This window comes from Pelobates fuscus, chromosome 6, assembly GCF_036172605.1.
Source record: "Pelobates fuscus isolate aPelFus1 chromosome 6, aPelFus1.pri, whole genome shotgun sequence".
Classification (NCBI taxonomy): domain Eukaryota; kingdom Metazoa; phylum Chordata; class Amphibia; order Anura; family Pelobatidae; genus Pelobates; species Pelobates fuscus.
This window is the reverse complement of record NC_086322.1, coordinates 129,793,938-129,819,345: the sequence shown is the minus strand read 5'-3', so window position 1 is coordinate 129,819,345 and position 25,408 is coordinate 129,793,938.

Here is a 25,408-nt window from a genome sequence, read left to right as displayed (position 1 = left end):
ATCCCTTGGTTATCAAATTCTGTTTTGTTGTACTTCTTTTATATTAAACGTGAGATGTGATAAGAAGCAGTGTGCATATATTTGTTTTATATGCAATGAGAAAGTAGGGTGCCAGAGTCGTGAAGTTATTTTTCTGCATTTGTCCATGAGGCAATCGTATGACATACTTTGGAGCAGCTACAAAGTAATATTATTTAATTTTTTCCATACTACTGGAGTCTTAAAAGAAAAGTTTAAAGACTCAAACAATAGAAAAGCAATGAAGATGATTTGGAGAGTAAAAGTGGTCAAGGGCAAAAAAACGTCCTCTATATTTTAGAGTATTATAAGACTTGAAGATATGTTTATTTGCTCTACTCAACAATAATTTATTTTTCTGTTTTCTGTAAAACTTCATCTATGTTAATGACAAATGTGACCGAATACAAATAATAAAGACATCCCAGGACCTTTTCTAGGTCAGCAGTGTGTAAAGGACGGAATGGCAAGATAAAAGATGTTCAATATGAGCAGGAGCCTACTCAGGAAACCAGGATCAACAGGTTTCCAACAACAATGGTAAATAGTACTCCACATTCATGGTCTGTACGTAGACTTTAAAGGCATCATACGAGCAGGAAACATGCAACTTCTTAGTGGGTCAACACAACACTGAAAACATAAGAAACAGATGTGTCATAAATAACGTTAAGATGTATGATTGATAGGTTTAAAGTTTATCTATGTCTTCACGGTTTAAATTTGAAAAGGGATGTGATTACTTAACACTAATAAAGATTGACAGATTTTTTTTTGTCGTGCTAATTGTGGACAACTATAAATAAATAAAAATCCTTGGAAGGCTTTACAACAATGTGTGATTACACTGAGTATATTAACTAGGAGCTGTCATGGAACAATGTTTAATTAAAATATACTTAAATAGATTTTTGCTCTCTGTATTTAATTTCCCCTGTAGACTGGAGTCATTTCACTCTTATTGTAAAAATAAGCTGTGTTCAACTCCCGTACCAAGTATATTTATTATTAATATTTATCACATGCCAGTATTTCTATAGTGTTATATAATTGTTAATTTTGTTTTTTTTTGTTATTGTTATGATAATTTCTGCAGCACCAACATATCCAGGAGTGCCCTACAATTTTACAGTGATAATGCAACAAACAAAATATTATCAGAAACAGAAAGAGCAGAATTTAATAGAATAAAAAAATAAGAAAAATTATAAAAAAAAACATTGAAAAAAAATATACAAGTATATATACATATGGTGGTTATCATGTACGTTTATTCAGGTAAGCATAAATTATCTGCACACATATACGCTTGTATGTACACAAGCTCTCATCTCTAGTGTCTAACGAGAGACAGTTGAATGGAGTTGTGCTACAGTTAGTATGGATCAGCTCAGCTCCATGCTTGTGCTGTAGAGATGTGGGGACCAAGATATGGTATTGAGCATCACTGAATTATGTATTGCTGCACAAACCAGTGCTTATTAAAACACAGCTCCCTGCAACAGCACCCACTGCCACTGGAAATAAGAACTACGCTTGTTTTCATATTTGCTTCTTAACCACCCAAAAAGTCGGGACAGTGCGGCCTACTTTTTATGTGTGGTCAATCAATGGGCTAAAATGCTTAATAATGTTTATTCAGTAATATTTATCAATAACTTGCTATGTGATTTAAATGATTTTAATAATTATTTAATGTATATATATATATTTTTTTTTGTAAATTTTTTGCTGTTTAATTAGCATACTGGCAACCTTATAATGCACCTTTGATTTATAAGATATTGGGATGACAACAAAGCTTCAAATTAGTTATTATATTAACATTCGACATAAGCTTATTTTTTAGTTTGACTACACATTCAAAAGTTATTCGGAACAACTACCTGAAGTTATAATCCGCAGACAGCTAAAGGTTGAATTAAGACCTTAATGTAACAGATATAGCGCTGCTCAACTTTTGCCCTGCTTTGTAGCAGATACAAAGACTACAAGGGAGACTTAAGACCCGGAACAAATCAGTGACATGACCTCAACACAAACCACATGTCAAAACTCTAATGCCGAATCTCTCTTCTTCAAAATAATACCAGACCTATCATCTACTTTCTTAAACAATTACTGTTGGCTTTTGTCACAACTTAAAACTTTTTTTTTTCTTTTGCATCATTAGAAGTTTTTTTTGGTTCTGACTTTTGTGTATGTTTACAAGAAGAATAACGGGGATCCTATCCTAGTGATTCATATTAAAGTATTACATTTAGGTAGGCTAGTGACGTGCAAAAGAAAATAATACAAAATATAACCTATACAGATTAAGTTGGCTATATCTTCATATTTAAAATAAATCGTGGTTTTGGAGTGCAATCTGCTCTAATTTGTTGTTCAAGTAAAGAAAATACATCTCAAATCTGAAAATATTAAACCCTAGAAAGCATTCACCCCAACATTCTGGGATTTAGAAATGTCTCAATCTCTTCAAATGTGGGGTTACTGACAAAACCTGGACTGCAGTTGTTCATTGAAGGCTGGGTTAGCAATTATTAAAAAAAAAATGGTATATGAGTAAATTCCCTATATAATAAAATATAGTCTCATTGTCTAGATCTTACCAGATGAATTTGCAAAAAGTGTCCATTCTATACAAATGGATTTAGAACAGTGGTAGATCAAACAACCTACCGGTAAGTTAGATCATATCCGTAGACATTAATCGTAAATATGATGCTGTGATGATATTTCAAACATATTGCATATGCCAAGGTAATGGTCTGTTACCTGTTTGAGCTGCTTGTTAACTCCAAACTATAATATTGAAATATATTATATTGTTGTACTCTCTTGTTGAATTCTCTTTCATTTACTAAATGTTTTGTTTACTCTTACATCATAGTAAATGGAACCTGCATTGTCATCTTGATAAAAAATCATACAGAAAAAAAAAGAGAAAGTAAATTGCAAGAAATGAATGTAAAACAAGATATCAGATTGATGCTTAGTAAAAAACTTATTAAACCTGTACAGTCATGATTAAGAATTGCTCATAATACGTCAACAGATCTGCATCTGTTTTATAACACAAGTTAGTTACATGTCACTGTGTCAGAGCCCACATTATCTCTAATGAGGAAGTTGAAAGCTCTAGCCTGTTTTTAATAATGGCAAGTTTATACTATCACACTCAGAAGCAGACTATATAAAGGATTACTTATACAGTTTTTAGGCAGAACACTAAACAGATACAGGTGAGTCACTGCTTTGATTGTCAAAAAAAATAAATGTTATACAGATAGCAAATTGGCTTTTGACCTGTCTTTCTCAGCTTTACACATCAGATTAAATTAGTTTTGTGACAATTTATATTCCTGTCACCAAAACCGGCTTAGTGCTATCAAAAATAGGCCACAAAACCATAAACATTACTGATTTAAAGTTAAGATACAAATCATTGAAATATATATATATATATATATATATATATATATATATATATATATATATATATATATATATATATATATATATATACATAGAAAAAGAAAGAAATCCAGGGTTGCACTCACGGTCTTAGAATGAAAAAACTTCTTTATTCCATAAAATGAGAGAGATCAACGTTTCGGTCCACGCATGGATTTCCTTCTTTCTCTATGTTTATCTACATCCCCATGGGGACTGGCACCCGGCAAGTACTACCAACTTTAATGTACATATGTGAGCGTGAGTGCATGGATCTATATATTTTTTGTATATATATATATATATATATATATATATATATATATATATCAACATTAACTCTATACACTACCAATTTTGTTGAACATTTTAAATCAATTGTATGAAATGTAACCCAAAATCTATATATGTGTAATTCTATTGGAACCCAATATACTAAACGGAAATGGCTTATTTTACAGTGATTGTACAAAATATGTAATCTGAATTTATTGAACAATATTAAATGCTTTTACAATGAAACAAAACATAATTAAATTAAAAACAAAAAATGCAATTCAAGCTTGTATTCACCGGATCTTAAGGTGTACCATGGAGAGAGAATCAACAATATAACATTATAGAAAACAGAGCAGAACAGTGATTACTTACCTACTGAATTTCCATACTGAACCAGATATTTCTGAACTAGATTTCCAATGATTCTCATACAGACCTTTCGTTGGCCAATCTGTATAGGAAATCTGGGTTAAAACATTTGAGTTGCCAAAGTTTGCTGCGCATTTGTTACAATAAAAAGAAAAACAAGATTCTAAAGATACAGTTTAAAAATACTAGTTGTGGGGCAAAGCCAACACATATGCTGTGCAAACACGTTTCTCTGGAGCTCCATGGCATATTACTGATTATACAATATTATATATATTTTTTTTTTTTTTTTTTTAACTCTTCCCTATCAACATTTTCTTTCCCCTGATGAACCCTGGAAGGACATGTGAAAGTGCTAGAAAATGAATAAATTTTGTACATTTAATGTATGTATCTCCATATACAATTTGGCGTGTATGTATTCAATATAAAGGTACTGCATATATTGATGTAAAAATATAAAACCTTTAATAAAAATCCTTTGAAAAGAAAATGAATAAAGCCTCTGCAGCCACAGTATCCAGAGATATCACTTACCTGATATCTTAGAAAGCTCCAAAAAGACTGCACCTAAAAATGGTAACTATGCCATCACATGACTCATCCTTCTCTGAGGATCCAGATCTTGATGCACTGGGTGGCATCCAAAACCATGGTGGTCTAATCCATTTATCCTCTTGAGAGATGAAAGTGGATACTAAGGCAAGCACCTATATCCATGCTGACCTCAATGCTATTTGGGAAGACATGGAAAGGAAACACTTCAACCACTACAGAAAGTGCACTACAGAAACTGGGGGTTTATATTGCTGCCTTAGATGAGAGAGGCAGAAGGCAGAACCTACGATTTAGGGGAATACCAGAAGAACTAGGGCCAGAGGTGCTCCCTCATTTTATATGCAAATTGTTTGCCTCTTATCCCTCTCCAACTCTAAAATCAACTGCTTCTAAAAAGTATTTCAAATTGCAAAAGCTCCAAGAGCTCCAGCCGAGACAGCTCTGGATGTACTAGTCAAGTTTCAATGAAAATAAGGAAAAGCTTATATTTGATAGCTGTGCAAAACTCAGGAGAGGTATCATGTAAAATTGTAGATTATACTAGCTTTAGTGTAACTATAATCTTAATTTTATTAATGACAGGAGGCGAATATTTGCTTCATATTTGCTTAAGTCTCTCTTTACTAGAACTCCACAGCAGCACATTAACAGAGAGATAAACACCAAAGACAAAAACATAAGGTATCTATATAAGGCTCCTCCTAAGCCACCATTTCCTCTTTCACGCTGCGACAACGTAACGTACACAACAAAGACAAAACTAAATAAAGAAAAATTTACAACGTAACAATGAATGCCATCTGGAAAAACTTCGGATAATGGATGAACTTGATCTTCATCCTGCCAAACAGCCGATTCTATGAACTGAAGTCGAACCATTAAACTGAAACGAAATAAACAGAGTCGAAAATACTGATTAGTGAATGAAATGTACTGATAAAACATAAATCCCACGATCCAGTACTGAGAGAATAAAGACCTGAAATCCATCACTAATGACCGTCAATACAATATAACATGCACTTCCCACAACATCACCCCAGACTACCAAACCTAGCTCAGATAATCAGACAAATCAACAGGAACACAATCAATGCAATCCATCCAAAACAAGGGGGGGGGGGGGGGTGAAACCAAACTGGGTGGGAAATATTCGCCTCCTGTCATTAATAAAATTAAGATTATAGTTACACTAAAGCTAGTATAATCTACAATTTTATAGCATGACAGGAGGCTTCATATTTGCTGTTTTAACGCTCCGACAGCAAAGCAAAAGAAACATAGCCCGACGGTCCAAAATAAACTGACGCAAAAAACTTCTCACGGGCCCGGACCGCCACATACAAAAACGTCCCGAGGAGAAACGCCCATCAAGGAACAACTTGGAAGCAGTAGCACCGCTAACCGAATGCACTCCAAGAGTAGCATTCACCCCTGCCAGTGTCAATAATCATCTCATCCATCGAGATTGGACAGGGGCGAAGGAACGGACGTCAGAAACACGTCTGAACGAAACCAGACACAACAAGAGGGCAAACACAGTAGAAAACTGGCGAAAGGAAAAAACAAGGAACTCCGGCCGAATCCCAAAGAAAAAACGCTAAAACCATACTTACCCCCCAGAGGGAAGAGTATTTAGACGCCGGAGGACGTGCCAGCCTCATCCCACGTAGAAATCTGCAGACCAGCGGGTCCTGACCGATGGGAAAAAACCTCCAAACGGAACACGTGCCACCTAAAGAAATGACTAATTACAAGAACCAGACGACACAACCGTCCCAAATCATCGAGGAGAGACAAGACACTCAGCAAGTTGGTCACGGGCCGGAAAAAGGGTTCAGCATCGTGTCCTAAGCACCAACGACACTATGAAATCCATGCCGAAAGGTAAACATATCCTCGTCCCGGGAGCTCAGGGAGAAGGTCCTTGGCCGATAGTGACGACGCCTTGACATACGAGGCACTCCCGAAAGAGTCCAAGAGGAGTATTCGAGAGGACGGTAAGAGAAGAGGATCCCGACAGGAAAAAAAAAAAAAAAACTCCGTGAACCCGACCGATCTCGCCATAGCGGGGTCAGCAACACTAAGGACACCCGTCGACCACAAACTAGAAGTAATACCCGGGGAAAAGAGGCGAACGGAGGAAACACCTATGCTTCCTGAGAAAACAACCGCATCTGTCGACGCGCGACCACCACCGCGCACGCTGGATCCGAGAGCCAACCAAAGCACGTCCGAATCCGATGGTCGTCCCGGAGGCGAATAGACCCACCAAGAACAAAAACCTAGCGACGTACGAGTACGATGAAGATGGGTCGAGCGAGCGCCCAGTCGCTGGTATCCTTCCAATGTCTGGAGAACCAATACGTTGTCGGATTTGACTCCCACGGCAGATAAAAGAAAATGTGATTGACTGGGAAAAAGCGTGATGTGGGAGTCTAAGAGGCTTGTAGTCGATTCCAGCACGAAATCCGGGGTTGGTCCGAATAACGCCTTGCCATTCCATGCGGCCATGTGCAGAAGCCACCAGCGCAGTCCGGCCATCACGTTCGGGAACGGAGAAAACCATCCGGTCTGAGGAAGGTCACATGCATAGAACAGGGGTCTTCAGCCGTTGCATGGTCCTGTAATGTAGTGGGCCCGGGTATATTGCCTGTATCGAGGCTGAGAGGAGGTCCACCACGCGAGCAAACAATTGAAGGGGAAACCGAGCTTGCCTCAATATCCTTCACATCACCTCCTGGGCGGATGCCACCGGTGCCAAAGGCAGGCGGAGAATGCATGCCATCGCATTGACCCCGACACCAAAGAACTCCACCATCTGTGAAGGTCCCAAAGCTGATTTCTTCAGACGAGCTACGAATACCAGGAGCTCCAAGAAGGAGATCGCCGAACGTGTGTGACATCTGAGCCTGGAGGGATCTTCGCAGAGGACCAGCAGAACAATCTGAACAAAAGGAAACGGACTCCCTCCGACCAGAAACGGGCGATCACCGGCGTCAGCAGTTCGGTTAAACACCAAGGGGTCGAGCTGAGACCGAACGGTAGGCATGTGAATTGGCTAAGGGTGTCATTCCAGGGGAAGCAACCCGCAACCACTCTTGTCCCCCAGGGCAGAGAGGTAAGCATCCTTCAGGTCCAGACACACGAACAAGTCCCCCGGCTGGGGAAAGTCCCAAAGGAGATGAATGCCCTCCAACTTGAAGTGGTCGCAGACAACGAAGGTGTTCAATTCCCGAAAATCTACCACCGGGCGGAGTTCCCCCGACTTCATCTTCACTAGAAAAAACACCCCAAATCCGGGGCTCGCTGGGTAGCGCCAAAGGCGAGCAGAGTCCGAACCTCCGAAGCTAGCAAGGAACGTTGAACTCTCGCGATGAAGGAGACACTCGGAGGTCCAACCTGCGTCGGTGAGAAGGTGAAGTCCATGATATAATCTCGTACCGACTGATGGACCCATGCATTCGAAGACACTTCCTGCCACCTGTCTCTGCAGTGAAACAATCTGTCTGTATGCAATAGAGGGGGATTGAAAGTGGCAGGAGATGTACACCCCGTAGGAAGTGTCGCTCGTCCTCCTGCACTGTCTCCACGACCCCTACCCGTCCTTCGGGTGCAGAGAGGTCTGGGCTGGTATGGTGGAAAAAGGATGGGCCACGAGATCAGTGGGGACCGAAGACCAGCTGGGATAACAGTGAGCGAAACACCTTCTGTATAAAGGACCGTGCTTTATCCCAGGGAGCAAATAAATTGATGCGTTTCTGTAGCTCCTTAAAGAAAGGTTCCCGGAACAGTAGGACTTATCGCTAGGGGGCCCAATTATTCGGCTCCAAGTTCCGATAGCTTGGTGTCCATACGGAACAGAGCCGTGTACCCTCGGTTGGTGCAGAACCACGTTAGCATTGCCAAGAAGGCAACTGGAGCGTAGTGTCCAATCCCGCATGATGGCCGGGTCCAGGCTCGTATTATCTGTGCAGGTCACGTCCGTCAGGGCCAACATCCTGCACTAAGGACCCAGCCTATCCGGCTGTTCATCTTGCGCCGGGCGGAGGTGACGCTCGACCCCGTACGTGGGGTCCCGAGCCGTACGATTCAATTACGAGGCCACCAGGGGGTCAAAATCCGGGTCCCCCGCCACCTTTTCCGGCAGGACGGCCAGGAGCATTCTGCCCGAAGTTACTCGCGGGCCTCCCTTTCCAGGGGTCTGCCGACCCAGTAGCGCACGAATTGTGCTAAGTGGTCGGGCCGCGACCATAATGAGGACCTGGGGTGCCAGACAGAGCGAGGGTCAGACAGAGGTTCACCTTTAGCATCTAGAAAGGTGTCGTCTCCCGGCACCACCGTGGGGGCCCCTGTTCCCGGCGCGTCCTCATCCTCCTAGCGCCAACCTGGGCCAAACCTACGATCCTAGTCCCAAACATCAGCTACCATTGAAGGGAGGTGGTCTGCCCGTCACTCATCCAGTACGGCCTATGATAGGGGGGAGCAAGGAGGCCTCCACCCCTGCGCCCGATAGACGGCGGCGCGAGGCCGGCGAGGTTAAGAACCTCGAACCATGACGCTTCGCCGGAGCCTTGTCCTACCGGGAGCATGGTTCAGGGACTTCGCCCTTCCAATAGCGCATTTGCGCACTTGCCTGTTCTCTCCCATGAGAGTTTGACTCAGCCGAGTCGTCTGCCAAGCGGGGGGTTCCACTCACACCTCTGCCCAGTTGTGATAGAGGGAGGGCCCTAGCCAGGGCTGTCTCCACAGAGGCGGACCCCACCGCATCAAACAATGCCTGCAAACTCTGCTCCTGTGCAGAGGCCTCCATAATGTCCGAGATGATGGTATGTGACACCTAAGGAGATAGAGAACAGGTATCACTAGCAGGCAGCAGGGGCCGCACCCCTATAGTTGGCAGAGGCAAGTATTATACGCATGCCGGCTCAACAAACAGGGGTCCAGGAGTGGAGCCGTCAGGCCAGTGGCATGCGTAAAATGGCACCGACAACGCAGGCCAAATCATGGGGCACAGACAAAACTGGCCAATCAAGGGGCACAGACAAAGCAGGCCAATCACGGGGCACAGACAAAGCAGGCCAATCATAGGGGCACAGACAAAGCAGGCCAATCATAGGGGCACAGACTACAGCTGGCCAATATCTGGGCACGGGTAGCACCGGCCAGAGGTGTATGGAGGCAAAACGTAAAGCCGTAGAGGCGACAGGCAGGCATATCTTGACACGGAGGCGTGTAGGGTAGAGACGTACCAGGGTCCCCAGGTCAGGTCCAGAACAGTGTGAGGGCTAGTGTCTCCAGTAGGGGAAATTACTTAATTCTGTTCAAACATCTAAATGAAAAATTTCCATGGGCACCCATGATGGGGTTTTGAACTTGTGCACTGTTGATCTGGCTGTCTGCTTGCTTATGCATGCAGACAACATATCCCCTAAACCAATCTTCTAGCTGTCTCACATAGCAAAAAACCTCCAATTACACCAGAGATGGTATATAATGCATCTAGGGAAACAGACCAGTGAAGCATGGAATAAAAATAAATGTAAAGGTGTAAATCACCAATGAATATAAGGCAAAAATATATCAGCGCACAAGCTCCACGTGTTCCTCCAGCCAGCATGGAATTACACACGGATAGATTTCTTGCTGTACCGGGGATTGAACTCATGGGTGAAAATCCCCAGTGCAGGTCTGTAACCACTGAGCTACCATACAACATGTCGTAGAAGTGTAAAAACAGACTGTAATCCCTGGAGAAAGCTCTACACAGAAAAAGCAAATGGGGACACTGTGCCCTTAAATGAAGGGCGCCCACGCGGCAGGCCAACAGCAGAGCAAACCGCGCACCCCCGGACCGGCCACGCGGTCGCGGGGGAGAGGGTGCACCTAAGCCGCAACCCGCGGCAACAGAGAGGCTCTCTGTACCCTCTCCACGCCGCACGTGAAGCCAGGATGCGAGCGAGGCGAGGGAGGGACAGGGAAGCCGGTAGGGGATTCCCGCTCGGCGGACGAAGCCGGCGGGCGGGAATCAATACACAGCGCACAAGGGACCGCTGGAGTCTTTCTCCGCGGTCCCGACGGTCGGCACGGGAGGCGGTCGGAAGACCGCTTCTCGGCGAACGCAAAGTAAAACAAAACACACAGGGGGACAAAGGGAAAAGACCCCACAGGCAGAAGAGGGAGAGAAATAAAGCACAAATACCCCACAGAAAACGGAGGAACAAATAATACATAAAAAAAAAAAAAAAACGGAATGCATAAGAATAGAAACCTAAGAATCAGGAAAAAGAAACCAAACCACAAAGTGGGTCAAATACAAACACAGTAAAATGGAGGAATAATACACATATGAATAATTAGCATTGCCAAAATGTCACATATGAAAACCCACAGCCACCCAGAAAAACCAGGAGGCAGAGGTACTCTGAACTGTACTGTCCGCGGAGCAGCAAAGAAAGAGGATATGGTGGCTTAGGAGGAGCCTTATATAGATACCTTATGTTTTTGTCTTTGGTGTTTATCTCTCTGTTAATGTGCTGCTGTGGAGTTCTAGTAAAGAGAGACTTAAGCAAATATGAAGCAAATATGAAGCCTCCTGTCATGCTATAAAATATACAATCTTTCATTCTATCAAGATATCCCCAGACCAACAGTACAGTGATGCTGCACTTTGCAACCTATTACCATGCTTAAGGGTCACAGTATTATGTTCTGGAGGGGGCCCATTCCACTCATCACAAGTGACAAAAGATAGCTCCATGCATATTCGGATATCTTCTAAGCACCGTTGTTTTTGAAGGCTCTCGGCCTTTACCTGGAGGACTCCTCATCTCTGAGGCAAACATTACCCAGGAAGCAAACCAGTTGATGAAAATATCCAGCCATTTGTCCCAAACAGGGGACTACAACAGGTTTGTGACTTCGATGTCCATACAGGACAATCTTTTTTTTTATATTGTAAGCTTGTTTGGGCAAGGCCATCTTTATCTGCTGTTCCCGTATGTTGAACATGTTTTGTTAGTATTAATTGTTTGTCTTTTTTTTTTTTTTTACCTATTAAACAGCTGTGGTATAATTTGGTGCTATATAATTATAATTGTAATTATATGTTGTGCTCTTCCTCCTTCATTGCATTATTGGTGTTCATGATCCCACTAATAATATTTAAGAAGCCTTCTTTCTTGAAGTAGTGATACTATATCACTTGACTCTTCATATAGCTTTGTTTTATGTTATATGCTGTTTAAATCAGCACTGTAAAGATGATTGTAGGAACTGCACGCAATCCCAGCAGTCACCGGTGCACTAGAACAGGACCAGCAATCCCAATACGTTAAGTCAAAAATTTTCAGGCACTCAGAGTGTTAAATACTCATAAGTGATGTGTGCGCTTACATGTTGGCGCCGTGGGGAGAGGGAGTGGTGGTGAGTGGGAAGGGAGATATAGACGAATGTGCTAACTACGTTTAATGAAAAAAAAAAACATTCTCATTGAATGATGTTAGAGGTTAAATAGTTATCTCATAGTCCATCACTTTATATTATTTGCAGTTCTGTAAAAAAAAAAGTTTTATTGGAAAAACAATTCACACTAAGCTCCACAACTTCTAGCTTAATAAATGAACCCCATATATTTCCATCTGTCAGTAATAACATAGAATTTTATGTTGGTTACTCCCTGTAAATACTCTTTTAAAATGACACTCTAAACAACAAAATCATTACAGCTCTGAAAATGGTTCTGTTGCAAATAGTCCCTGGGTGCTGTTTCCCAGATTTCTGTCAAACTGTTTAGGAGTAGTTTGACAAAAACAAGTCTCTTCACGGCACCTGGAGACCACCCAAGGAATTTGCACTTGCATTATTATCAAAGTCAATTCCACCCAACCTGGATGGCAGTAATAGGCTGAGAGAACTGTGCTAACTAGGCTTAACTTTTGACAAACATTGTCATCCAATCACCACTGTCATTTTTCCATAATGTATTAGGGTTTGAATTTAAAAAAAAAATTATCCAGAAGCATCTGGATTTGCTAGAAGTATACAGATATTTAAAGTATAAAACTGCAGTAGGAATCTTCTAAATTCAGATTTCATACTACCCAAAAATAATAACTGACTGTAGTTAATAGTTATGCAAATTCCTGCCAATCTGATCTATCAGTATACATTATTTGCTAGATCAATAGCTGTGTTACTAGTTTGGCATTTCCAGATAATAACTACATACACAAGGCACAACGCTATTTATTGCTATTAATTTTGCATCCCTTCACTTATGAGTGACAGTGTTTTAGTTAAGTATTGAGGACAACGCTCATTATCAGTAGTTTTATTAGCAGGTTCCCTGCTATATTTCAGAGAGATAGCTGTTTCTTTGAAACTCAAACGGAACATTCTCCAAACATACGCTTCTTTGCTTGGTGTGGGTGCTAGTTACCATAAAGGCTCTATGTGGAAAGTGGGGGAGAAGCTTTTTGATCCAGATCAAATAGACGCCAAGAACATCTTTCTTAATTAATTTGTTTGAGTAGGACTCAATTATGAGCACACTCTTATCTGTGCATGTTCCTTTAGATGTATTGCTGTTTGCATGCTGGAAAGCAGAGGCCAAGGGTAGATTAAGGGGCAAACAAGACAAAGGTCAAGAAAAGGTTGTGTTTAGATCACAGACATAGGTTAAGCCCATGATCAGTATAACATGAAACAAAGGACTTGGTCCAAGGTCAAAGTAAATGGAAGCAGGATGAATTCAGTCTACAGAACCTATTGTCATGAAGCAGATCAGAAACGTGCTTGATAAAATAAAACATATCCTGGATTTATGACATCTACAAACCACCATCATTCCATGAAGAAATTGACTTAAAAACAGCCAGCGGGATTTGTATAACTCTTTTGGAATGCTTATGAAATGTCTAATCTGCTCTGATTTTAATTAATATTCATATGTATTGCTATGTTCAAAGCTGGCTAAGATAGCTAATTAACTAAGCTATTGAAAACATCAGGTTCTACTTCTGACAGGGTTACCCTTCGGGTAAATGAATTGAGAACTATTAGAAATTATTTGTCAACTTTTATAAATTTTAAAGCGTATGATTAGTGGTTTGAGTTACATGACGAATACTTTATTGATTTTTACATACTGTAGGTGCCAATGCTTTAGTCCAAGTTGGTCACATTCAGGTGACATTCGGGAGGAGATTGATTAGATTTCTGTTCTAAACAGTGGTGAAAACATATCAAAATGTCTGATGGTTCCACTGGTTTCCATGGTGATTGCCCACTTACTTTAGTACTTTAGACTTCTCTGTGTATATTTCTGAGCATGGCCTTTGGTCACTATCTACCTTTGTTAGCTGTTGGATGAGTTGTGTGAGTTGTTTAAATAAAAAGTTAGGAGGACGCCGTAGTCTAGTCAATTCATTAACCAGTTACTTAATCTAAGTAGGGTCTAAAGACCATTGGTTCCTTTAAAAATATTAATTATTCAGCCTGCAACATTCTGACAGTTCTTTTCAGTTGAAGAATGAAAGTAGACACAAAAATATTCATGAAAATACCAAATTTTAGTTTTAATTGATGCGAATGGTTTAATATGATATTACTTTGAAATACTTCAGGAATTAAACCAACAACGGTCAAATGAAGTTAAATATTTTTTACATACAAAAGTATTATTTTGAGTGTTGTTTCCTTGTAGTACTGTAAGATATACTATGTTCTTAAAGTACAGAAGATGGGGCCTTGACAAAGGCGGGTAGCACCTCTAAGGAACAGCAGAGCTTTTTTCTCCATACTGCACTGGTTAAACAGAGATCCCACCAGCTGTAGGCGCTACATAAACATTTAACTTGCCCAGCAGAGTTTTCATTCCAAGTATTTAGCACTTCACTTTATTAGTGTAAGCTATCTTCTTGCGGTAGTCACTGCTAATCACAGTGCTAGACGCCTGCTGTCCAGCATATTAAATATCCTACACAAAAGAAAACACTAAGGTCAAATTAAAGCAATAATGTAACTTTAGAAACCAGAAAAAAATGTAACCACGGAAAGAAAAAAAAAAATCTAATAACTAAATTATGTGAAAACCAATCCTTATATACTCTGCATGTGGGTTCTAATTACAAGAAACTCAGAAGCTGCTTTGGTGAGCAAAAAAAAATGATTATAGTGGAAACTTGCATTTGCTTAGAACAGATTACAAACGTGACTCCAATGTAAGAAAAATGTAGGTTAAATACGTATTTTGATAAAAATGTATGTATGAAAGTAAATTTTTGTTAAATTGAATCTAAATATTGAAAACCTGATATTTGGGCGGAAAGAGTTTTCAATAGTATTTTTGTAGGAGACCAACTTAACCACAGAGACAGGAGTGGCCATACTTTCAAGATACGTCTACACAGGCTGATCCCATAGGTTGATATCTCTTCATCAAGTGCATGGTTGCTGGCTGCACATATACATTTGCAAGTCTGTATACCCCTATTAGAAAACAACATGCCTTTTTGACAAAAACAGCCTCCCTGCTGGAGGAATTCCAGGAGGGTATTTTTTTTGTTTGTCTTTTCTATTTCTTCCTTTCAACCATTCCAATATCCCATCCTTTCGTTCTCTCTTTCTGCCCGCCCTGATATGTGGACAGTTGATGTTAAGTTGTATCCTGACTGTGTTTCCTATATATATGAAGCAATACTTTATATATCATATATAGTCAGGCATGTGACTGTTACGTGGTATTATACCTGACTTTTTGTTTGTATTTCAAGCAATGCATACTAATAATGTGACCATGAGCAGTGTAATGTGATGAAGTCTGCATTTGTTTTGCTTTTTTATAAAAACAAAAAAAACTCATCAATAAATATTGTCAAAAAAAATATGACGAACTGATAAAAGAAACTACAGTGATTTAAATTTAAAAAAATGTTTTAATCAGAGCATAACAAAATTATATGAAAGTTAATGTAAGAAGAGCACTTTCAGGCCAATCCTCTCTTTAACCAAAATAGAGCATATAGATATATAGAACTGAGCACAACCCAGTTATTGTGAGCAAATATTGTATTAGTCTTCATATCAATGAACTGTAGATAACAGTTCATTAATATATTGTGTATTAATATATAACTGTAAAATAATGATTTATCATTTTGTAATACATTCATTTTTTGGGTGTGTTTTAGTTCCATCTATAGTACTTAACAAGTAAGCTGGAATTGGAATTTGTTCCAGAAAACAAGTCATATGGTCAAAATCAACAACAAATTTTGATATAAAACAGTATCAGTTTAGAGGGTCAAAAAATGTGCATGCTCTGCAGAAAAATAAATTATATTAAGAATTGTCTTACTTAGTATGAGCTAATACTGCCTTGAGTGTTCATATAAAAATGAGAAGATAGTTAAAGAATTACATTAAAGAGATGAACAAACTTCCCATGTGTGCTCTGATTCATAAAATGGGGTAAGAATGTTAGCTATTGACAAAACTGCTTCCTGAAATCCATTGAAGTTTTACACCACCAGTTTGAGAGCTAAAACAAAACAAAATGCTTCATTTAGTGAGATAAATAAAATGGTAGAAAAAAAATTTCCATTCTAACTAACAAAAGATCCAATAATCAAGTTGGTGCACATTGTGAGGGAGAAGCCATTTTGCAAAACACTTTGTTTGGTTTCGCGTGACCTCGTCTGACCTCTCTCTTTGCATCCCTATAAACGCACAATCTTTTTTAACAATTGATGAAGCAGTGGGTTAGGAAAGTGTTACTGAATATTAAAACGGATTTCAAAGATTTGCACATGTTTTAAGTGTTGCATAAAAAAGCAAACTATTAGCTGCACTAAATAGGAGTACATTATTTAAACAAGAGGAAGAACCTCTTTCAAAAGCAAAACATAACAATTCTCTAAATTTGAGAACAAAATCATACCGCAGCTTATACAGACTGTCCCCAAACATTGCTCTGTGTCTATACTTTTGCTCCTGTGCTGAACACAATAATAGCAGCAATTATTTATGAGAACATGGCATGGGCCACTCTTGGATGTAAATACAGGCCCAAAATATGAATTAAACTAGCAATAAGTAAGATAAATACAGGAAGACAATACTCGGTGTACTTTAATGTGTAAGGAAAATACTATGTAACGAATACATGTAATATGTGAAGTACTTAGTGCACTTACAATGTATAATATAAACATAGACTACGAATACTCAGTGCACTTATAAGGTGTATAGATAAAAGCAGCCACTTATTGCAAAGTATGTGAGCAATTCCCTCTGCTTGCAAAGGATGTTTTGCTGTTCTCATTGCTCTTAAGTATCAGTAGTCAGTCAACCATAATTGAGAGATCTGTCATGAGTTAAAGAAACACTATAGTCACTCAGACCACCTCATCTCAATTAAGTGGTCTGGGTTTAGTGTCCCTGTCCTCTTAACTCCTATTGCAGTTTTGGAGAAAGTGCAATGTTTACATCAGTATGATGACAGCCACTAGAGGTGCTTCTGCTGTACTGACCGAGTAAAACTCTGTCATATGACGTGGAAGCCCCATAGAAAAGCGTTAACTCGGTGTGCGTGGATAATACCATGTTGGCCAAATGTATACGGAATTAAAATGCAGATTGAAAGAATATAGGAATTCTGTATAAAAACAGGCCACTTGTACTGCAAAATCTGGACATTGGTCGCACTATTTAACAATATCGTTAGTTTACAATTCAGGCACTGAATTTGTTCTGGTTTTTCAGCCGGACTGTATGGTGCCAGAAGGCTGAAATCCGGACCCGAATGCTTCAAATCCAGACCCAGAATATTTAGAAAAAATCAATCAGTGCTAGCAGCGAGCAGGCAAATAGTTAAGAACCTTTAATCTGTGAGTGTTAATTATATAGCGTCTGAAAAGTGCTTTCTAGCCATTAAATAGTTACAAGTAACTTTTAAAAAAGGGTGCGTCTAAATAAAATAAAAATATAAATATAAGTCAAAAAACTTATCATAAGTCCAGAATGATACAATCCACGTAAATATGGAGGGTACTTGAAAATGGAGTAGGTCTTCACGGATATATACTTGTAGTTCAGTGGAACATATGAAGAGAGAAAACAAAAACAAGACTCCAATGGTACAGTATGTAGACAGAATAAAATAATAAAATAGTAGTAATTAGTATTACTCACACTTTACAGAGCTAAAATCCAGCTCTGATATTAAATGCGTGAAGTGGAATAATCCCCACTCAAGGATGTGTGAAGTGGCGCTGGTTAGCAGGTACATAGGGTGAATCAGAAGTCCAACGTTGGTACGATCCAGCCGAAAATTAAAGAGGAATAAAATATAGTGCTCTCTGTTTTATGGATAAAACAATAATAAGAGATGAAAATGAACTCACGATATATAGAGCAGGCTATACTGCTCGATGTAAGCGTATGGGTGGTATAATCCCCACCTATGGATTCTGTGTGCTTCTTTCTTAAGTGCAGAATATCAGTGTAGCCAGGTAAAAATGAATACAATGTAAAATAAAAAGGAACATGACAATCAGAATTTTTGGTGCCAAAATAATTCCTTTATTACAATATATATAAAAAAAAACAGTATCTAAGCGCGTTTCGCCTAAAGAGGCTTCTTCAGGTAGATAATAATAATAATAAAAAGAACATAACCTGACATACATGAGTTTATATAGGGTACAATAATACTGATAGAATTTGAATTTCCCGCCATAATGACGTAATTACAATCTCATTAGCATAATGCATATAATAAAAGTCACTTTTAAACATAATAGTGTGAAGCAGTATGAAATACTAGATGTATGCGGCCATTTTGCGCCGAAAAACAAAGCTTTTAAACATATATAGAATAAAATAAAAAGAAGTCACGTGACGCGCGACTAAAACACTTCCGCGTCACGTGACATTGAGACGCATGTATATCGCTTGTGGATGACGCTCAAAAGAAAGGGCTGGTAAAAAAATCGTCATCTCCTAAGAAGGAGTAACAAAATTAAACACAGTCAGAGTGTCTACCTGCTAAGAGCAGGCAGGCACTGAAACAGTAAAAAGCACTTTGACAGACATGAGTTCAAAGCCCAGAAGGGGCATATGCAAATAAAGAAAATACACAGGTTGTAAATATACTCAGGAGGGGTATATAAATGCAGGGGCTTTTCAATAAGAGTATAACAAATATAGTGGAATACATAATTAAGAAATGTAAATATATATATTGTATTGTGCTCTGATCATCGGGTGCGGAAAAACGGCTAAAAGACGCGAAAATATTCCTCACCGGGGAAAACGAGTGGCGGGCACATAATCATAGCAACTGAAGTACAAGCGGTTTCAGCCCGTACCCACGCTGCAGAGCAAGAGGTGCGAGTGCTGCGCCAAGACCTCACATCCCTAAAAGACACAGTCACTCAGCTGCAAAATGCACAAGCCAATGTCAATAGACAACTGAATGTAATGGAGGACAGAGGCAAAAGAAAAAACATAAAAATAAGAGGTGTACCAGAAGAGGTTCCGCTGGACGAATTGCCCCACTACATAAGGCGCTTGGTGGCCTCCCTCCTGCCAAATAAGCAAACCAAACACTTTACATTCGATGGCGTGTATCGCATCGCTAAACCGCGACTAGCACCACAAGCAGCCCCACGAGATGTCATCCTGAGATGTCAGTCCCTCACGGACAAAATAGCTCTGATGACAGCAGTCAGAGGGAAAACACCGTATGACTTCGAGGCTCACCGGCTTACTTTTTTCCAGGACTTAAGCAGGGATACCTTGCTGTGGCAGAAGAGCCTACAACCTGCAGGGCCGGTGCAAAGATTTTTGGCTACACAGGCGAAGGTGAATTTTGCCGCCCCCCTCCCCCCGCCCCCCAAATAAGATGTATCTTTAGCGGTGTCCCGTATCCAGCCTTTTGAAATCCCCATTTAGTGTATTGTATATATTAGTGTGTCTTACACCCTCTTGTATACACCCCCCCCCCCCAGCCCCTCTGTGTGTCTTTCTTTCCCACAGCCCTTTTCTGTGTGTCCCTCTTCCCCTCGGGGCCCTTTATGTAACTTTTCTCTCCCAAGCCATATAGACATAGATATATAGCTACACACACATACAGGCACATAGTCACAGAAATATTCAGGCACACAATCAAACAAACACAGTCATACAATCAACACATACAGGTACACAGACATACAGTCATACAGACACACACATATAGATAAATAAAGACACAGTTATACAAACACAGACATACAGACATACAGAGACATGAAGATGCAGGCATACAAAGACATACAGAACAAAGCATACAGATGCATACAGGCATGCAGAGACATATATACACAGAACAAGGCATACAGAGACATATGGATACGGTCATACAGAGACATACAGACACAGGCAGAAACACACAGACACAGTCATATAGAGACATACAGACACAGACATAAATACACTTTCATACACAGACAGACATAGTCATACAGAGACATGCAGACACAGGTATACAAAGCAGGGGCAGATCCAGAACCTAATCGTGGGTGGGGGGGCTGGTAGTGAGTTTTAGTGGGGTAATAGGGGCTCTAATTGAGGAGTTAGGGGCTGTAGTTGAGAGTTAGGGGCTGTAATTGGGGGCTTAGTAAATGTAGTGGGGAATTGGGGCTGTAGTAGGGGGTTAGGGACTGAAGTAGGTTGATGGCTGCAAGTGGGAACAGGGGCTGTAGTGTGGGGGATATGGGCAGCAATTGGGTGAGAGGGGCTGTAGTGGGGGTAATGACTGTAGTAAGGGAATAGGGGCTGTACAAGGGAGTGGAAGGGCTGTGGTGGGAGAAAATGGGCAATGTGGTTGGAAACGGGCAGTAGAGGGGGACACAGGGGCAGTATGGTGTGGGCACAGGCTGTAACGAGGGACACTGAGGCAATAAAGTGGTGTCACAGGAACAGTATGGTGGGGGTAAATGGGAAGTAGAGGGGGAGACGGGGGGAACAGGGGCTGTATAGGGGTAGGGGAAGTAGAGGGGGGAGACAGGGGCAGTAGAGGCGTGTGAAAGGGGGGCAGAGGCAGGGGGCAGGGTCTGTAGAGGGAAATAGAGGAGGCACAGTGGATAAAGAGGGGGTCACAGAAGCAATAGAGGGGGACATGGGCAGTATAGTGGGGGCAGGGGCTGTAGAGGGGGGCATGGGCTATATAGGGGGCGCATGGGCAGTATGGTGGGGTAGAGGCTTTAGAGGGAAATAGAGGGGCTGTAGACAGGGCAGGGGCTGTAGATGGAAATAGAGGGACTGTAGAGGGGCAGTATGGTGGGGCAGGGGTTGTGGAGGGAAATAGAGGTGCTGTAGAGTGGCACATGGGGCAGAAGAGGAGGACAGGGTCAGTATGGTGGGGGCAGGGGCTATAGAGGTGCTGTAGAGGGGCAGATGGGGCAGTATGGTGGGGGCAGGTGCTATAGAGGGACGTAGAGGGGGCATGGGCAGAATGGTGGGGGCAGGGGCTATAGAGGGAAGTAGAAGTGCTGGAGAGGGGCACATGGGGCAGTAGAGGGGGGGCTGGGGCAGTATGGTGGGGACAGAGGCTATAGAGGGGCTGTTAAGGGGCAGGGGTAGTATGGTGGGGCAGGGGCTATAGAGGGGCAGGGGCATAGAGGGGCTGTAGAGGGGGCAGGGGTAGTATGGTGGGGCAGGGGCTATAGAGGGGGCAGGGGCAGTATAGTGGGGGGCAGGCGCATAGAGGGGGCAGGGGCAGTATGGTGGGGGCAGGGGCTATAGAGGGAAATAGAAGTGCTGTAGAGGGGGTAGGGGCACTATGGTGGGGGCAGGGGGAGTATAGCGGGGGCAGGGGGAGTATGGTGGGGGCAGCGGCAGTATGGTGGGGGCAGTATAGTGTATAGTGGGGGCAGGGGTAGTATAGTGGGGCAGGGGCAGTATAGTGGGGCAGGGGCAGTATAGTGGGGCAGGGGCAGTATGGTGGGGCAGGGGCAGTATAGTGTATAGTGGGGCAGGGGTAGTATGGTGGGGCAGGGGCAGTATGGTGGGGCAGGGGTAGTATAGTGGGGCAGGGGCAGTATAGTGTATAGTGGGGCAGGGGTAGTATGGTGGGGCAGGGGCAGTATAGTGGGGCAGGGGCAGTATAGTGGGGCAGGGGCAGTATGGTGGGGGCAGGGGCAGTATGGTGGGGGCAGGGGCAGTATGGTGGGGGCAGGGGGAGTATGGTGGAGGCAGGGGGAGTATGGTGGGGCAGGGGTAGTATAGTGGGGCAGGGGCAGTATAGTGGGGCAGGGGCAGTATAGTGGGGCAGGGGGAGTATGATGGGGGCAGGGGGAGTATGGTGGGGGCAGGGGGAGTATGGTGGGGGCAGGGGGAGTATGGTGGGGGCAGGGGGAGTATGGTGGGGCAGGGGTAATATAGTGGGGCAGGGGTAATATAGAGGGGCAGGGGCAGTATAGTGGGGGCAGGGGGAGTATGCTGGGGGCAGGGGCAGTAGAGAGGGGCTGCAAAAAAAAAAAAAAAGTTTTGATTTACAAAATAAAATAAAAGTAAACATACTAAAAGTTATTCCCCTTCCCCTCCCAGGGGCTTACCTTGGGCCAGGAGGGAGAACCTTATCCCTGGTGGTCGGCTGGGACAGGCTGCACTGGAGGCTGGAGGCTGGAGCTGCAGTCAGGACCGCTGGGGAGTCTGGGAGCAGTAGAAGTCCCGCCCCCTTCTGACATCATCAGAGGAGGACGGCTGACTTCACTGCCAGGCTCCTGCTGTGTGCTGGCTGCAGGGAGAGAGGTGAGATTACAAATCCGAGTCTCCAGCCAGAGGCAGGGGATTCGGATTTTTGCGCCCCCCTCCTCTGGCGCCCTAAGGCGGCCGCCTGTGCCGCCTTATGGACGCGCCGGCCCTGACAACCTGTCACGTCCACCCTCCAGACAGCAGGCATAGCATACCGATGGGCGACTCCAAGAACACTATGGGTGACCAAAGGCAACAACCACTATAAGATTTCCTCCCTGGGGGACCCTCCAGCCCTAATGGCCACACTGGGGCTACCTAACGTCACCGTGGACACTCCTGCTGAACACCTTGAGACTGTGCCATGAAACTGATGGAGACTACATACCTAGATTTAAGTTAACGGGAGCTTAGCTTCAGAATGCTCTCAAACTGTTATACCAGTTACCTTATTTGAAATTATTATTTGATGTTATTTTCTAATGTTTATAGCCTAGACCCCAACTTACCAGACGGCCTAGGCCAACACGCCCCGAAAGGACGAGGCGAATGCCCAATACACAGAAGCGACCTCTCCCCCCCCCCCCCCAATGCCCTGGGGTTAAAGGGCATAGTAATTACTGGAGCTCTTACCTTATTTACAAAACATAGCCACAACCCATAGTGTTCTTGGAGTCGCCCATCGGTATGCTATGCCTGCTGTCTGGAGGGTGGACGTGACAGGTTGTAGGCTCTTCTGCCACAGCAAGGTATCCCTTGCTGTGGCAGAAGAGCCTACAACCTGTCACGTCCACCCTCCAGACAGCAGGCATAGCATACCGATGGGCGACTCCAAGAACACTATGGGTGACCAAAGGCAACAACCACTATAAGATTTCCTCCCTGGGGGACCCTCCAGCCCTAATGGCCACACTGGGGCTACCTAACGTCACCGTGGACACTCCTGCTGAACACCTTGAGACTGTGCCATGAAACTGATGGAGACTACATACCTAGATTTAAGTTAACGGGAGCTTAGCTTCAGAATGCTCTCAAACTGTTATACCAGTTACCTTATTTGAAATTATTATTTGATGTTATTTTCTAATGTTTATAGCCTAGACCCCAACTTACCAGACGGCCTAGGCCAACACGCCCCGAAAGGACGAGGCGAATGCCCAATACACAGAAGCGACCTCTCCCCCCCCCCCCCCCCCCCCAATGCCCTGGGGTTAAAGGGCATAGTAATTACTGGAGCTCTTACCTTATTTACAAAACATAGCCACAACCCTTATCAGCTGACACTATCAGCTCAGACCAAGGGACACACAGTCGAGGTGGCAGACTTATCTATATGTCAAGATCGTATTATTAATTTGCATGTTATATGATATGATTATCACTACTTGTAAAACTGATGCTAAAACCGCCAACGTTACGAAATTGTACAAAATTTTATAATTATGCCTGCATAAGCTGTTGGGGCTAAGGAGGCAACGTTGTTGAATATTGCACAATGAAAATAAAGAATTTTAAAAAAATAAAAATAACAGGTGATATTTAATTTATACAGAACATGGAAGAACTATAATAAAAAAAAATATGTATATGTATTAAAAAAAACTTAAAAAATATACTAAAAATATAATAGAAAATTATATAATATAATTTTTAATTAATATAATTTAATATACCGTAATAAAAAAAAAGTAATATAAAATCATTATATAGGGGAGTACTATAAATATAATAGATATACTAATATATATAAAAAAAGGATAGGGGGTACATATATAACAAAGGCAATTATACTAAAAGATGTTATAATACCATATTTATTATAAAAAATTAAAAAGGTCGAAGTCTATATTGAGACCTCTCGGGGTAAGGGTTTTCAGATTGTAAGCTCATTCCATTTCTTTTTTGCCCAAAACTTTTTTAATGTCTCCACCTCTCCATGGAACATTACAGATATCTATACCAATACATTTAAGATGTTTTGGATTCTTTCCATTCAATGTCACGTGACGCGGAAGTGTTTTAGTCGCGCGTCACGTGACTTATTTTTATTTCATTTTATATATGTTTAAAAGCTTTGTTTTTCAGCGAAAATGGCCGTATACATCTAGTATTTCATACTGCTTCACACTATTATGCTTAAAAGTGACTTTTATTATATGCATTATGCTAATGAGATTGTAATTACTTCATTATGGCGGGAAATTCAAATTCTATCAGTATTATTGTACCCTATATAAACTCATGTATGTCAGGTTATGTTCTTTTTTTTTTTTTTTGTAAATATGTTTTTATTTAGTATTTTCAGTTTCAAATTGTTCCAGTAAACATAGTATTGTATAGACATGCAGTAGGTGGTGACACGCAGGTCGCCGTATGGCACTTGTGTAAGCAGTATTCAAGCAAGTAGGTAGAGGTGACTCGCAGGTCACGTCACGGCTTTATGGGAAAGATGTATGAGCAAATAAGTAATGGTGACTCGCAGGTCACAGCATAGTATTTCTAGAAGCATTTTATGGACATGTAATCGAGGTAGGTGCATAGATCACTACATAGTATGCGTATAGTTTCTCCACCTGCACAGTTCAACCTCGGCCCAGGGGAACGAGCGCAGTCCGAGCGGCGGCGGCTCTGGTCAGGGCACTCTAGGTTTGTATTGCATCTTATGTATGCCGGCCTCCCCAGCTGCGCCCGTCCCCATGCGCCGAGTGGGTTTTCGTGTACCGTGTCCGCTAGCATGGCTGTGGTGTGTCGGTCAGGTATCCCTCCTGTGAGGTGGTCTGGTGTCGTGGCAGAGTGTTCTATCGGTCACAGTGGGGTTCGGTAGGACGTCCAACCCCCGTGATCAAGGGTCTGTTCGTGGAGGTGCAATTACTGTGGTCTCCCTTTGGGGAAGTGAGTATCGTCGCAGGAGCTGTTCATGTCCGCTCTGTTGTCGCTCCGGCTGTGTGCCATGCTAATGGTCAGTGTGTGTGTGCCAGAGGGTAGG